A 13,429-nucleotide genomic window follows, 5' to 3' on the forward strand; every position below is an offset into this window, starting at 1 on the left:
TACTGTTGAGGGGGTCCAAGGTTAATAATAGGTGACAGAGAGAAGACAGCGAGATTTACATTTTTTGAGGCATTAAAAATAAATCCCCAGTGGATCACTGGACAGATCTTTTGCGTGTCATCTCAATCCTTAGAGGATCTGATGGTAAAACTCTTACTAATCCAATTTTACAGATTAGAATTTGAGGCTTAGATAAGTTAATTTGCTTATGATTGCAAAGAAAAATAAAACAGAAGTAAACTCTAGTAAGTAGGGCATAAGAGCCCATTCTCCAAGTTAACACTCCATTCCACCTCTATTTTCTTCCATTTTTACCATCAGATAAATGAGTTTCACCCAGAAAATGAAAGAGAAACATTAGGAAGAAGAATTTAATGGATGAATTTTATGTATGATCTCTAAACTATGCCTCAACAAGTTTTTTTCTGTTTTTTTTGTTTTTTGTTTGTTTGTTTTTTTAAAGGAGACAACTTGAAAGCCAAGACCGGTGAATAGGTGGTACAAGAATACCTGACTATGCTGAAAGAGTTCTGGCCTTTAGACAGAGATCAGTTACATGCCAGTTAACTTGATTTATTCAGCAAATACTGATTAAATACTATGTGATGGGCACTGACCTTAGAATTGGGGATATAAAGGTGAGCACAGTAAATAAACACGAAACTTCCCTCATAGAGATTTTCTCAGTAATAAGAGTGATGTGCAAGAGAGTTGAACTCAGGAGCACCTTACCTAGTGTAGAGGATCACGAAGGCTTCTCGAAGGAAGTGACATTTAAGATAAGGGCTAATGCACAGGTAGAAATTAGCATGTGACAGTTATTACCAAAATAAATAGTAAAATGGTCATGAAAACACTAGAGAAACCTCTGGGAAAGGCATTTATTCATTCACACAATAAGTATATATATATAATCAAGGGCCTACAGTGTGCCAGGAACCATCAGACCAATGAATAAAACAACTCCCTACTTACAAGGAGATGCCAGAGACTGGACAAAAACAAACCTTATCCTGATCTTTAAAAAAAAAAAAAAAAAAAATCGCCAGGGGTGGGGGAGGGGAAAGCAGTCTACTGCTGAAACTGCAGGCCTGAAGATTCGATGTCAGTCATTAGCAAAATTCCAGGAGTCTTAGAAAAAATAGAATGGTTGCATTTAGAACAAGTTTTGCCAGCCAGCACTTCTCTCCTTTTCTTTTGGAGCCACTGGCTACCAGAACAGGCAAAAACATTTTCCCATTGTATTCTTATTCTGCCTGGGTTGGCATCAATTGATATCATAGTTGAGGTGGTTTTATAACTTAGTTATTCTATCTTAAAAAAAGGTGTGGGGAGGGGTGGCAGCCCAGGTGGCTTAGTGGTTTAGCACTGCCTTCGGCCCAGGGCCTGATCCTGGAGCCCCGGATCGAGTCTCATGTCAGGCTCCCTGCATGGAGCCTGCTACGCCCTCTGCCTGTGTCTCTGCCTATCTCTCTCTCTCTCTCTCTCTCTCTGTCTCTCATGAATAAATAAATAAAATCTTTTAAAAAATTAATTAAACACATAGGATAAACATGGAGTAGACCTGTTATAGGTGGAGAAATAAAATCAATGTATGAATAACCTGTTCTTTATAAAGATGCCATTTCTGATTCACCAGCAGCAGGATTTTTTTTTAATCATAAGTGTTATTTTTCTAGTAATAATGAAGATTTGGGATGGACCCTCTAAAAACTACCTTCTGATAATTCTGATGACTAATAAAATAGAAACTCAAATATCCTGGCAGTTCAGTTCTACAGTGTTATGGGAGTCAGTCCTGAAGAGTCAGCCCCAAGTTAATCCTCGAGGACTTCCAGTGCTTTTATAAGCACCAAATTTCCTGTATTAAATCCCTTTCTATTTAAAATACCTAGAATAGGGGTGCCTGGGTGGCTCAGTCAGTTAGACATCTACCTTCGGCTCAGGCCGTGATCCTAAGGTCCTGGAATTGAGCCTTGCATTGGGCTCCTTGTTCAGCAGGGAACCTGCTTCTCCCTCTCCCTCTGCCTGCCTTTTCCCCTGCTTGTTCTCTTGTTCTCTCTCTCTCTTTCTCTCTCTCTCTCTCTGTCAAATAAATAAATAAAATATTTTTTAAAAATAAAATAAAATACCTAGAGTAGGGGTCCCTTGGTGGCTCAGTCAGTTAAGTGTCTGCCTTCAGCTCATGTCATTATCCTGGGGTCCTTGGATCGAGCCCCATGTCAGGCTCCCTCCTCAGCAAGGAGCCTGTTTCTCCTTCTCCCTCTGATCCTCCCCACTGCTTGTTCATGCTCTCTCTCTCTCTCAAATGAATAAACAAAAAAATCTTTTTTTTTTTAAAGATTTATTTATTTATTCATGATAGTCACAGAGAGAGAGAGAGAGAGAGGCAGAGAGAGAAGCGGGCTCCATGCAGGGAGCCCGACGTGGGATTCGATCCCAGGTCTCCAGGATGGCACCCTGGGTCAAAGGCAGGCGCCAAACCGCTGTGCCACCCAGGGATCCCAAACAAAAAAATCTTTAATAAAATAAAATACCTAGAGTAGTTTGGGACTCCTGTATTAGCATACTGCATGCATTTTAGGTGAATCACAAAAATATAATAGTTATTTTAATACCCATCAGAGAAGCTGTATGTTCTTGTATGTGTATATAATTAGAATACTGAGTTTTTTTTTTTTTAGTTTTTTTTTTATTTATTTATGATAGTCACAGAGAGAGAGAGAGAAGCAGAGACATAGGCAGAGGGAGAAGCAGGCTCCATGCACCGGGAGCCTGATGTGGGATTCGATCTTGGGTCTCCAGGATCACGCCCTGAGCCAAAGGCAGGCGCCAAACCGCTGCGCCACCCAGGGATCCCCTGAGTTTGTAGTTTTACCCATGTTAAACCTTTGGGCAAGTCTAACATATACTAAGCAAACAGTATCAATGGTCTATAAGGATATGGCAAAAATCACAGGAGTCATTCACAAATCTTAATGATGGCAAAACTGCTCTAATGACAAGAGTATTACCAGTTGAAGGGGTAGAGTATACAAGGTATTTATGAAGGCAGGATACTCAAGCACTGAAGCAATACTTCCCAAATATTTTGAGGTGTAGGGATTTCTACAGAAGTTACCCAAAGAGAGAGATGGGGAAGGAAAAAAAAAAAAAAACTAGCCTTTTTTGTTATACAAAGGACATTGTATTTGTTATCCTTGTTGATTTTGCATACCAATTCTCCAATATCCTTATTTCTATGTTGATTTTACAGGTAAGTACATTGAGGCCTCAGAGAAGCTGTTTACCTTGATAAAGTTGACCCAGCTATTAAATGTCTGAGTCTGGATTTCAACCCAACTTCATTTGATTTCAAAACTTGTGCATGTTCAACTCTCTGCCTGCTTCCATCTATGGCCCAGGTCTATGACCTTAGTCATTACTCCTAGAAATAAGTATGAAGCTCAGCTGATGAGAAGAATGAAATGATTTCTGCAATGTCCAGGGCCAGAGCAGGTCACCCAACCCTCTGATAAGCATTGCTCACTTTGAGGTCTAAGAGTCTAGTTTGAATTTATAATTAGCATGGCATTAATAATTGACAGAGTACTTCCTCAACATTTTTAAACTCACTTGACAATTCCTCTGTCAATAATAGGTCCCCAGAAGAAAGGTTCTGACATCCAGAGATTTAAAAATAACACACAAAAAGATGATGTATAATGCAAAGAAGCTATCCCACTTAGCTCCCATGGTGAAGTCAATTTTCCTCCTGATTTCCTAAAAGCATTTCATTTACTAGGTTATCACAAGTCTGTCTGAGTGAAGAAAGATAAATGTGCAGGAGGAGAATATATGTTCTCATTGACTTATACCTTACATGTATTCATATATTCTGTCAACAAATGTTTTTTGAGTATGTCCTATGCACCAGTCACTATACCAGTATTACCTGGGTTGGGGGTGGGGTTAGCAGATGATGGACACAAGGCATAAACTGTGTCCTAGCTTTTTAAGATAAATCATCAATTTAAAGCTGCTTTTCAAGGAGGGGGAGGGGGACCCAGTGCACCAAATGTATTTCTCAATTATAAGACATTTTCCTTTTAAAAATGTTTAAACATGAAAAACATGAGCATCTGAGAAACAGGGCAATGGTCTTTGTCTCATGCTCTTCACATTGAATTTGCAGTGGGTTGCCCCAACAGTGAAAGGAGGATTTCATGAACTCTAAGATTTCTCTTTGTCCAGCTAAGGACCTTGAGCAACAGAAAATTAAAAATACATAGACCAAATCATGTAAAATTTTGGGTTAAGTCTCCCTCATCTCTAGTTCCTTAATTTTTAGCTATTAAGCCTTTTTAATGTCACTAGGATATAACGAACAAGATTGATCCTTTAAAATCAGCTCCTGAAGTGTCCTTCAGAACCATTTCCTATGTATTTCCTTTTACCAGGAGATTAGTATATGAGGAATATGATAAGCAGAAAAAATTTAAATCTATAAATATACCAGGAAGAAATGCTTTCTTGAGAACACTGCTGATTCTTAATCTAACCAAGCATTTTTTTTTTCCAGAATCCTTAGAGTGAACAAATCAATATATAGATGTCTAGAGTCTTGGTCTTACTTGGATATTTAGCTTCTAAATGGTCTAAGAACATGAAGCAATTAAAAAAAATCTGAACAAGTCAAATTGGAAAAATAACCAATAACCCTCAAGCCATAAATCCACCACCCTAAGAAATTTACCATTTCATTTCTCCACATATTCCTGCCAATGCTTGGCCATGTATATGTATATGGCCAACTCTGCTGGGTTCCCAACCAAAATTTATTCTCTCCCTCCTTCCTAACTGGCTGCCCACTGTTCTAACCCCAGCTCCACTCTGCTTTCTCAGATCCCAGCTCAAGTCCATTTTCTTTGGGGTGGGGGATGATGGGAGAGGAGTAGGAAGGAGGGACTGTCCTTGAAGATCTTCGTTGACTCTTAGGAGACCAACGATATTTCAAAAAGTGTGTCCTATGCAATGTATTAGTAGACCTTCAGTGGAGAAGCCCCTCGGAGCATTAGTCAGCCGTAATGCCAGAAGCAGATATCCTGTTGGTTTCTTTTTCTCAGCTGTGAAACTTTCTCCAGCAGCCCCTACTCCTTGAAAATTGCTCTTGTGAAAACTGACCAAAACTACGCTTAATCTCAGTAAGGGGACTCTGATCACTTAAGGAGAGTGGGAAGCACTCGGCCTATCAAGAAGGAAAAAAAGAAATCCTCATTGTATCTCAAAAAGGACAAGTTGTGGGGTCCCTCAGTGGCTCATTCTGTTAAGCATCTGACTCTGGATTTCAGCTCAGGTCATGATCTCAGGATCATGAGATCGAGTCCCACATCGGGCTCTGGCTTAGGATGGGGCCCTGAATCCCTCTGCCCCTTGCCCCACCCCCACCCCCACACATAGCATGTTCTCTCTCAAAAAAAGGACAAATTGAAGAAACACGTTTTTTTTTTTTTTTTTTTTTTTTTTTTATTTATGATAGTCACAGAGAGAGAGAGAGAGAGAGAGAGAGGCAGAGACATAGGCAGAGGGAGAAGCAGGCTCCATGCCCCGGGAGCCCGACGTGGGATTCGATCCCGGGTCTCCAGGATCGCGCCCTGGGCCAAAGGCAGGCGCCAAACCGCTGCGCCACCCAGGGATCCCGAAACATGTTTTTTTTTTAAAGATTATTTATTTATTCATGAGAGACACACACAGAGAGAGAGAGAGAGAGAGGCAGAGACACAGGCAGAGGGAGAAGCAGGCTCCATGCAGGGAGCCTGATGTGGGACTCAATCCCGGGTCTCCAGGATCAGGCCCTGGGCCGAAGGCAGCACTAAACCGCTGAGCCACCCGGGGTCCCCGAAACACATTTATCTCCAAAAGAAAAAAGAGAAAGAAATCCATGCTTAAATATAGGCAATGAAACTGCAGAACACCAAGAACAAAGAAAGATTTTAGAATCAGCCATTAAAAAAGTATAAATGAAAATGATGCCAGTCTTCTCCACAGCACCAAGGAAGCCAAAACACAGTGGAATAATATACCTTCAAAATGTTGAGAGGAAATAGTCATCATCCTTGAATTTCATGTTCAGCAAAACTATTTTTTTCAAAACAAAGGTGAAAAAAACGACATACAAACAGAAGCTGAGCTGACGACCTAGAGAACTGTTTAAAAGAAACTTCTAAAGGGTATAATTTAAAAAGAAAAAAAAATGATCCAGTATATGGTCTGAGAAAAATGATTAAAACAATATTCAAGGGAGGCATGCATGTAATCCCAAATAAATAGTATTTGTGCATAATAATATCTAGTGTATAGTAGTAATAAAAAGAATAGCAGTAAAATACTGTTCCACATAAGAATATCTATAATGAGAGAAAGTGCAATGAAAGTAAAAGTATACAAGGTCCTTTTATTATTCTGGCAGAAATTAAGAAATAAACTTTAGACTTTTTTAAGTGAAAGAGTCATGATAGCAGGGCACCTGGGTGGCTCAGTTGGTTAAGCACTTGCCTTCAGCTCAGGTCATGACCCCGGGATCCTGAGATCAAGCCCCACATCCCATCTCATCAAGCTCAGCAGAGAGACTGCTTCTCCCTCTGCCCCTCCTTCTACTTGTGCTCTCTCACTGGAGCTCGCTCTCTCTCTTAAATAAATAAATAAAAATCTTAAAAAAAAAAAAAAAAAGAAATAGTCATGATAGAATTTCAAGAGAAATTAATAAAGAAAAGAAAATATATAAATCCAAACAATTAGAATAAGGAAAAAATACATAATCAAATCCCCCAAAAAAGGCAAGACAGGAGGAAAAAAGAAAATCCAGGACAAATAGGATTAACAAGGTAAGATAGAGAAAAGCCCAAATAAATCATACTAAATATACACGTACTAAACTTAGATGTTTTATCAAACTAGATTTTAAAAATCTAGTTATGTGCTTTTTTAAAAAAGATTTTATTTATTTATTAGAGAGAGAGAGAGCACATGAGTGAGGGCAAGGGGAGGGGGGCAGGAAGGGCAGAGGGAGAAGCAGACTCCCCTCTGAGCAGGGAGCCCACCACAGGGCTCAATCCCAGGACCTTAAGATCATGACCTGAGCTGAAGGCAGACACTTAACAGACTGAGCCTCTCAGACACCCTGAGATATGTCTTATTTTTGAGAGATGTGCCTAAAGTATAAGGATATGACAAGATTAAAAGTAAAAGGAAGGGGGTGCTTCCTGAGCTTGGGTGGCTCAGCAGTTGAGCATTTGCCTTCGGCCCAGGGCGTGATCCTGGGTCCTGGAATCGAGTCCCATATCGGGTTCCCTGCATGGAGCCTGCTTCTCCTCTGCCTGTGTCTCTGCCTCTCTCTCTCTCTCTCTCTGTGTCTCTCATGAATAAATAAATAAAATCTTTTAAAAAAGAAAAAGAAAAGGAAAGGAAAAAGTTTTCTAGGAAAAACATTAACTAAAGAAACCTAGTATAACTGTATTAATATCAGTATAACAGATTGTTAGGCAAAGGCATTTATTAAATATAGAGGCCATTATTGTGATTATTTAACTCACCAACATGATATAATGAGTCCAGATTATATGCCTCTAATAGAGTACCCTCAAATGTGTAAAACAAAAATTGATAGGATTACAAGGGAAAATGGATGAATCCACTTATCACCATGAACCAACCTTTCTCAGTTATTTATAAGTCAAGCCAACAATATAATGAAGAATATGGTTCCTAGTTAAAATGTATGTGTGATTTTTCAGGCCTGACCATAGGCAATTACAAAGGCTTTATCTGGCAGGCCTCCTGTGGGAAGCTGCCCATCCCACACCAAATACCAATGCACTGCAACCTTTGAGGACAGCTGAAGTCAAGGACTTAGGCCCCTCTGGCCAATCATGCTCTTTCACGTATATGCACACCTAATCCCAGAGTCTTTATTTCTCGGGCTCTTTTTCTGGAGCCTTAGGGCACACATCTTCCAGGGAACCCCTTCTGAGGCCTCCATATAGGGAGCAGAGGGGGAAACCCTGAAGGCACTTCTACCCAGGCTTAGAATTTTTCCAATCCTAGCCCTTCCCCTTTGTCCTCACTATAACCATAGAGTTGATAAAACTATTGGACTCTTTTGTTCCGGGGCTCCCTCAATGATGAGATGACCCCCACATCTGCACTGATCCACCTGACTTTAATCAGTGTGCTGTTCCATGTGGGAAAATGAAACAGGAGGAGTCTGTATTCTCTCCACTTTAGCCTCTTGCTTGTACCATAGCATTAAGTGAATAAAGGCTTAGCTCTTTGACCTTTGGCACGTTGCTTTACGCAGCTACTCTGAAACCTAGCAGCGCTCGCTCGCTCTCCCCCCACCCCATCTCAGCTGGCTGAGTTCCTGACATATAAAAGATTAAACAAATTCTTTCTGAACGCTACAACTAATAGTCTTAATCTAAAGGACATATATATATAAAGCTCTGCACCTGACTGTTTGAAAATGTGCATTCTTCTCAAGCATTCATGGAGCATTTACAAACACTGATTGAATGCCTCGTCATAAAGCATGACTCAACAAATTTTTATAGGATCAGTATTATGCAGACAATGTTTTCTAATTGCAATGCAATTAATTCAAGTACCAACAATAAAATGACAAATGAGACCTATGAAATTAACTTTGGGTATTAAAATGCACACTTTTTTGGTAACTAATTGCTCAAAGTAGAAGTCATTCATTGAAATCTGAAAATATTTAAAGCTGAACAATATTAAAGGTTGAAATATCAAAATTTATGAGATGCAATGAGAGTACTATTGAGGGAAATTCATAACAGTAAATGCTTACATTAGAAAAGAAGAAATGTGGAAAATTAGTGAGCTCAGGATCCAACTGAAGAGGTTAGAAAAAGAACAACAAAATAAACTCAAGGCAAGTAGAAAAAAGTAGATAATAACCAGCAGAAATAAGGCAGCCCGGGTGGCTCAGCAGTTTAGCGTTGCCTTCAGCCCAGGGTGTGATCCTGGGGACCCGGGATCGAGTCCCACGTTGGGTGCCCTGCATGGAGCCTGCTTCTCCCTCTGCCTGTGTCTCTGCCTCTCTCTCTGTGTGTCTCATGAATAAATAAATAAAATCTTTAAAATAAAAAAAATGAGCAGAAATAGATGATATAGTAAAATAAAAATAGAGATGATGAACAAACAAAAGTTGGTTTTTAAAAAGATTAATAAGGGAAGGGGGAAAGAAAAAGCTTAAGAAGCTAGAAAATCACCAGGAAGAATTTATGGGGAAAAGAGAGATTATTACACAAATAGACAATATTAAGAATGTAAAGTGGGAACATAATCACATACACATTGCAAATCTGTTTTTTTTTTTTTAAGATTTAAGATTAAATGGGCTGAAGGCGGCGCTAAACCGCTGAGCCACCTGGGCCACCCCCACACTGCAGATCTAAAAAAACAGCAAGAGAATACTATGAACAATTTTAAGTCAATTTGAAAACTCAGAGAAAAAGTTTAAATACCTAGAAAAAAATAGAAAACCTGCCTTGTAAAAGAAAGTGATATAATTAAAACTCTTTCAGTGAAAAAATACTCAGCCTTATATGCTTACCAAACATCCAAGGAAAAGATCATTCCATTCCTACATCAAATATTCCTGAGAAGCTGAAGAAGGGAGTGTGGCCTGATATTGGGGAGAATGGCAGTATAAGGGCCTTTAAAAACTTCCCCCTGCGTAGAAGCATTTCCCCATGTCCTGCATCAACACTGGTTATTGCCCTTTGATGGTAGCCATCCTCATGGGTGTGAGATGGTAGCTCGTGGTCATTTTGATGTGTCTTTCCCTGATAGCTAATAATGCTGAGCTTCTTTTCTTTCTTTCTTTCTTTCTTTCCTTCCTTCCTTCTTTCTTTCTTTTTTTTTTTTTTTTTTTTTAAGATTTTTATTTATTCATTCATGAGAGACACACAGAGAGAGCAGAGACATAGGCAGAGGAAGAAGCAGGCTCCCTCCGGGGAGCCTGATGTGGGACTTGGTCCCAGGACACCAGGATCACGCCCTGAGCCCAAGGTGCCTGCTTGACCATTGAGCCACCCAGGTGCCCTGCTGAGCTTCTTTTCATTTGTTTATTGGCCATTTGTATCTCTTTTTTGGAGAAATTTCTATTTACTATAACCTTTTGAATCCACTCTAATAATTTTTGCTCAAAGCACTCCACCAAAATTTTTCTTGATACTGCCACCTTTTACTACTCTTTTGTCCTCCTCTTACTAGGAGGACTGGCAGCAGTCTGTTCCATAAACACTCTCTTCTTTTGGCCTCCAGGACAGACAACTCTTCTGAGATTTCCTGCCTCTTCACTGACACTCTTTTTCTGTCACCCTTGTCATGTCTAACCATTAGATGGTCCCCATCACTCTGTGCTTGAATCTCTTCTGTTCTCTGTCCTCATGCCCTTGAAGACCTCATGTAGCTCGTCTTTATGCTGGAGACTCCCAAACTTATGTCTCCAGCCAGACTTCCCCTCTGATCTCCTGTCCACTGCCTACTCCACATGTCCATTTTGATGGTCAGCACCTAACTTGTCCCAAACTGAATTCCTCGTCCTCTCTCCAGACTTGCCCTTCCACACTCTTCCCCAGAAAGTCTGCTTCATTGGCTCAGGCAAAAATTCCAGCATCATCTGTGGATCCTCTCTTTCATACCTCAAAGCCCATCAGCAGATCCTTCAAAATATATTCCAAATTCCTACCGCTGAGAAAATTATAGAGCAGTCATTAAAAATAACATGCAGACATTTTATAATTAAAACACAGAGTGGAAAAGTGACATCCAAGTCCTATGTACAATGGGATTCCAGCGATGTAAAATATACTTTTAATAAAAATTTGAAAGAACATCACAGAACTAATATCCTAAAAAGGACGTATCTTCATATTGTCCCTTGTTTTTCTCTGAAAATATTTATCCAGCTATAAAATTTCTGGGAAGATTTCAGTGTTCATAATATTGACAGATGTTTGGAAAGGACAGTAGCATTTTAAATAGTTCTGTGACATAAGTAGGAAAAGGAGCTCATTTTTGAAGACCTACTTGTACCACATATTTTGCAAGTTGTTTTGCAATATACTCTCATTTAATTCTCTGAACTTTCTACTTTTTTTTTTAAGATTTATTTATTTATTTTGAGAGAGAGAGAGAGAACGAGAGGGAGGAGGCACTGGAAGAGGAAGTGAGAATCCCAAGCTGACTTCCCGCTGAGCACAGAGCCAGACTTAGGGCTCAATCCCACAACACTGAGATCGTGACCTGAGCCAAAACCAAGAGTTGGACACCCAGCTGACTGACCACCCAGGCACCCCTCTGACCCTGTTAAAAACACAGTTTTATTAAGGTATAATTAGCACACAATAAATGTTTAAAATGTCTAATGTGTTACTTGATTAAGTTTTGACATATGTATATATCTGTGAAATCGTCACCAGATCAAGATTATGGGCATATCCACCACCTCATAAGTTTCCTGGCACACCTTTGTAATTATTTCCTCCTGTCTCTCCCTGCTTCTTGGCTCCCCCAGCAACTACTGATTTACTTTCTGTCACTATAGATTAGTTTGCATTTTCTAGAGCTTTATATAAATGGAATCATACATTACGTACTCATGTCTGGCTTCTTCCAAACAACCTTTTTAGATCTTATTCACATCTTATAGTTGAAGAAATAAATAGAAGTTATGTAACTTTCCTAAAATCACGGAGTCATAAGAGATGGCTCTGACCAACCTTCCCATCCGTTTTTGCCTGTCACCTCAATGTGTTGAAAGTAAAGCCCCAAATTGTTCAATTAATTATCAAAAATTATAATACCAGTAAGTGGCCAAAGTAGGACAGAAACCCACTATGCCACAGGTCTCTAGGTTATTTATATGGCTATTGGAATGGGCATTATGGCAACTTTTAGATTTCACTAAGACCACATTTTCAGAAGTCCTAGCCATAAACTTGACCTTGATGGTGGCCTTGGGCAGATGATCCAATGTGGAATGTTCTGACAAAGCTTCCTTCAATACAGTTTCTTTCAACTTGTCAGAAAAGACAAATCTACCTCTTTAGAAACTGCCTTTTGATTCCCCTTGGATGATTGTCCTCTTTAGAAAAACACCTGAACTGTGATCAAGGAGAACTGCTGGCAGTTTGGGTTCCTTCTGTCCTTCCTTCCTTTCTTTTAATTTTTTAAAAATTTTTATTATTTATTCATGAGAGATACAGAGAGAAAGGCAGAGACATAGGCAGAGGGAGAAGCAGCCTCCCGTGGGGAGCCTGATGCGGGACTTGATCCCAGGACCTCCAGATCGCGACCTGAGCCAAAGGCAGATGCTCAACCAATGAGCCACCCAGGTGCCCTAAAGATGATTTTTATTCCATCTCGGCTTGCTATTTTTATTTGTTTTTAAAAATTATTTATTTTAAAGATTTATTTATTCATGAGAGACACAGACATAGAGAGAGAGAGAGAGAGGCAGAGACACAGGCAGAGGGAAAAGCAGGCTCCATGCAGGGAGCCCGATGTGGGACTCGATCCTGGGTCTCCAGGATCACGCCCTGGGTCAGAGGCAGATGCTAAACCCCTGCGCCACCCAGGGATCCCTGCTATTTTTATAAGTCAGTTTCATGTATCAATTAATGTTCAGAGTGACATGCTGTCCCCAGGGTATTCCCGCTTGCATTTGTTATAGGGGAGCTGCTGTCACAGTTCCTTGTATTTCCTTAAAAACTTTGCCCCAGTGGATATAGAACATTATTTTTCATAGGTTAGCTAGCTGAGATCTTCAGAAAGTTTGTCGAAACATATGGTTTCTGCTATTTAACTTCACACACATAGAATACAATAATTGCACACAATTAAAATCACTTTTTAAATAGATGATTTTTTAAAACACTATCAACGTCTTTTCCCCGCCTTTCTGACAAGCATTCAATAGTTTAATACTTTTTTCAGAGTATCATCTTACTGCTTGCAAACTGTTTCTACTGAATAAACTTGTTTTTCAATATGTAAACAACTCTAAAGGCACTACTTAAACTTTGCAGATACTGAAAAAGTGTTCAGGGTAAAACTTGCATGGTCTCTGAGATAGAGAGGCATTATATATAGCCTAATAAGTGTGTTAATTGGAAATCAAGCTGTAACAACACGGCAGTTTGGAAGTCGCTAACCAAGCATTTTGCTCCAATGCCAAGCATTATTCTGGCAATCTAGGCCACCTAGATTATAAAGCAGTGGTAACAAAAGTGACAATAAATTGCAAATGAATCTTTAAAAGAGAAAACTGAGAGGGAAAAAGGAAAGGAAGGAAGAAAGGGAGGGAGAGGAGCAAGAGAAAGGAAGGACAGGGGGCACCTGGGTGGCTCAGTGGGTGAGA

The sequence above is a fragment of the Canis lupus genome, chromosome 2 (assembly GCF_048164855.1).
Source record: "Canis lupus baileyi chromosome 2, mCanLup2.hap1, whole genome shotgun sequence".
In the NCBI taxonomy this organism is placed as follows: domain Eukaryota; kingdom Metazoa; phylum Chordata; class Mammalia; order Carnivora; family Canidae; genus Canis; species Canis lupus.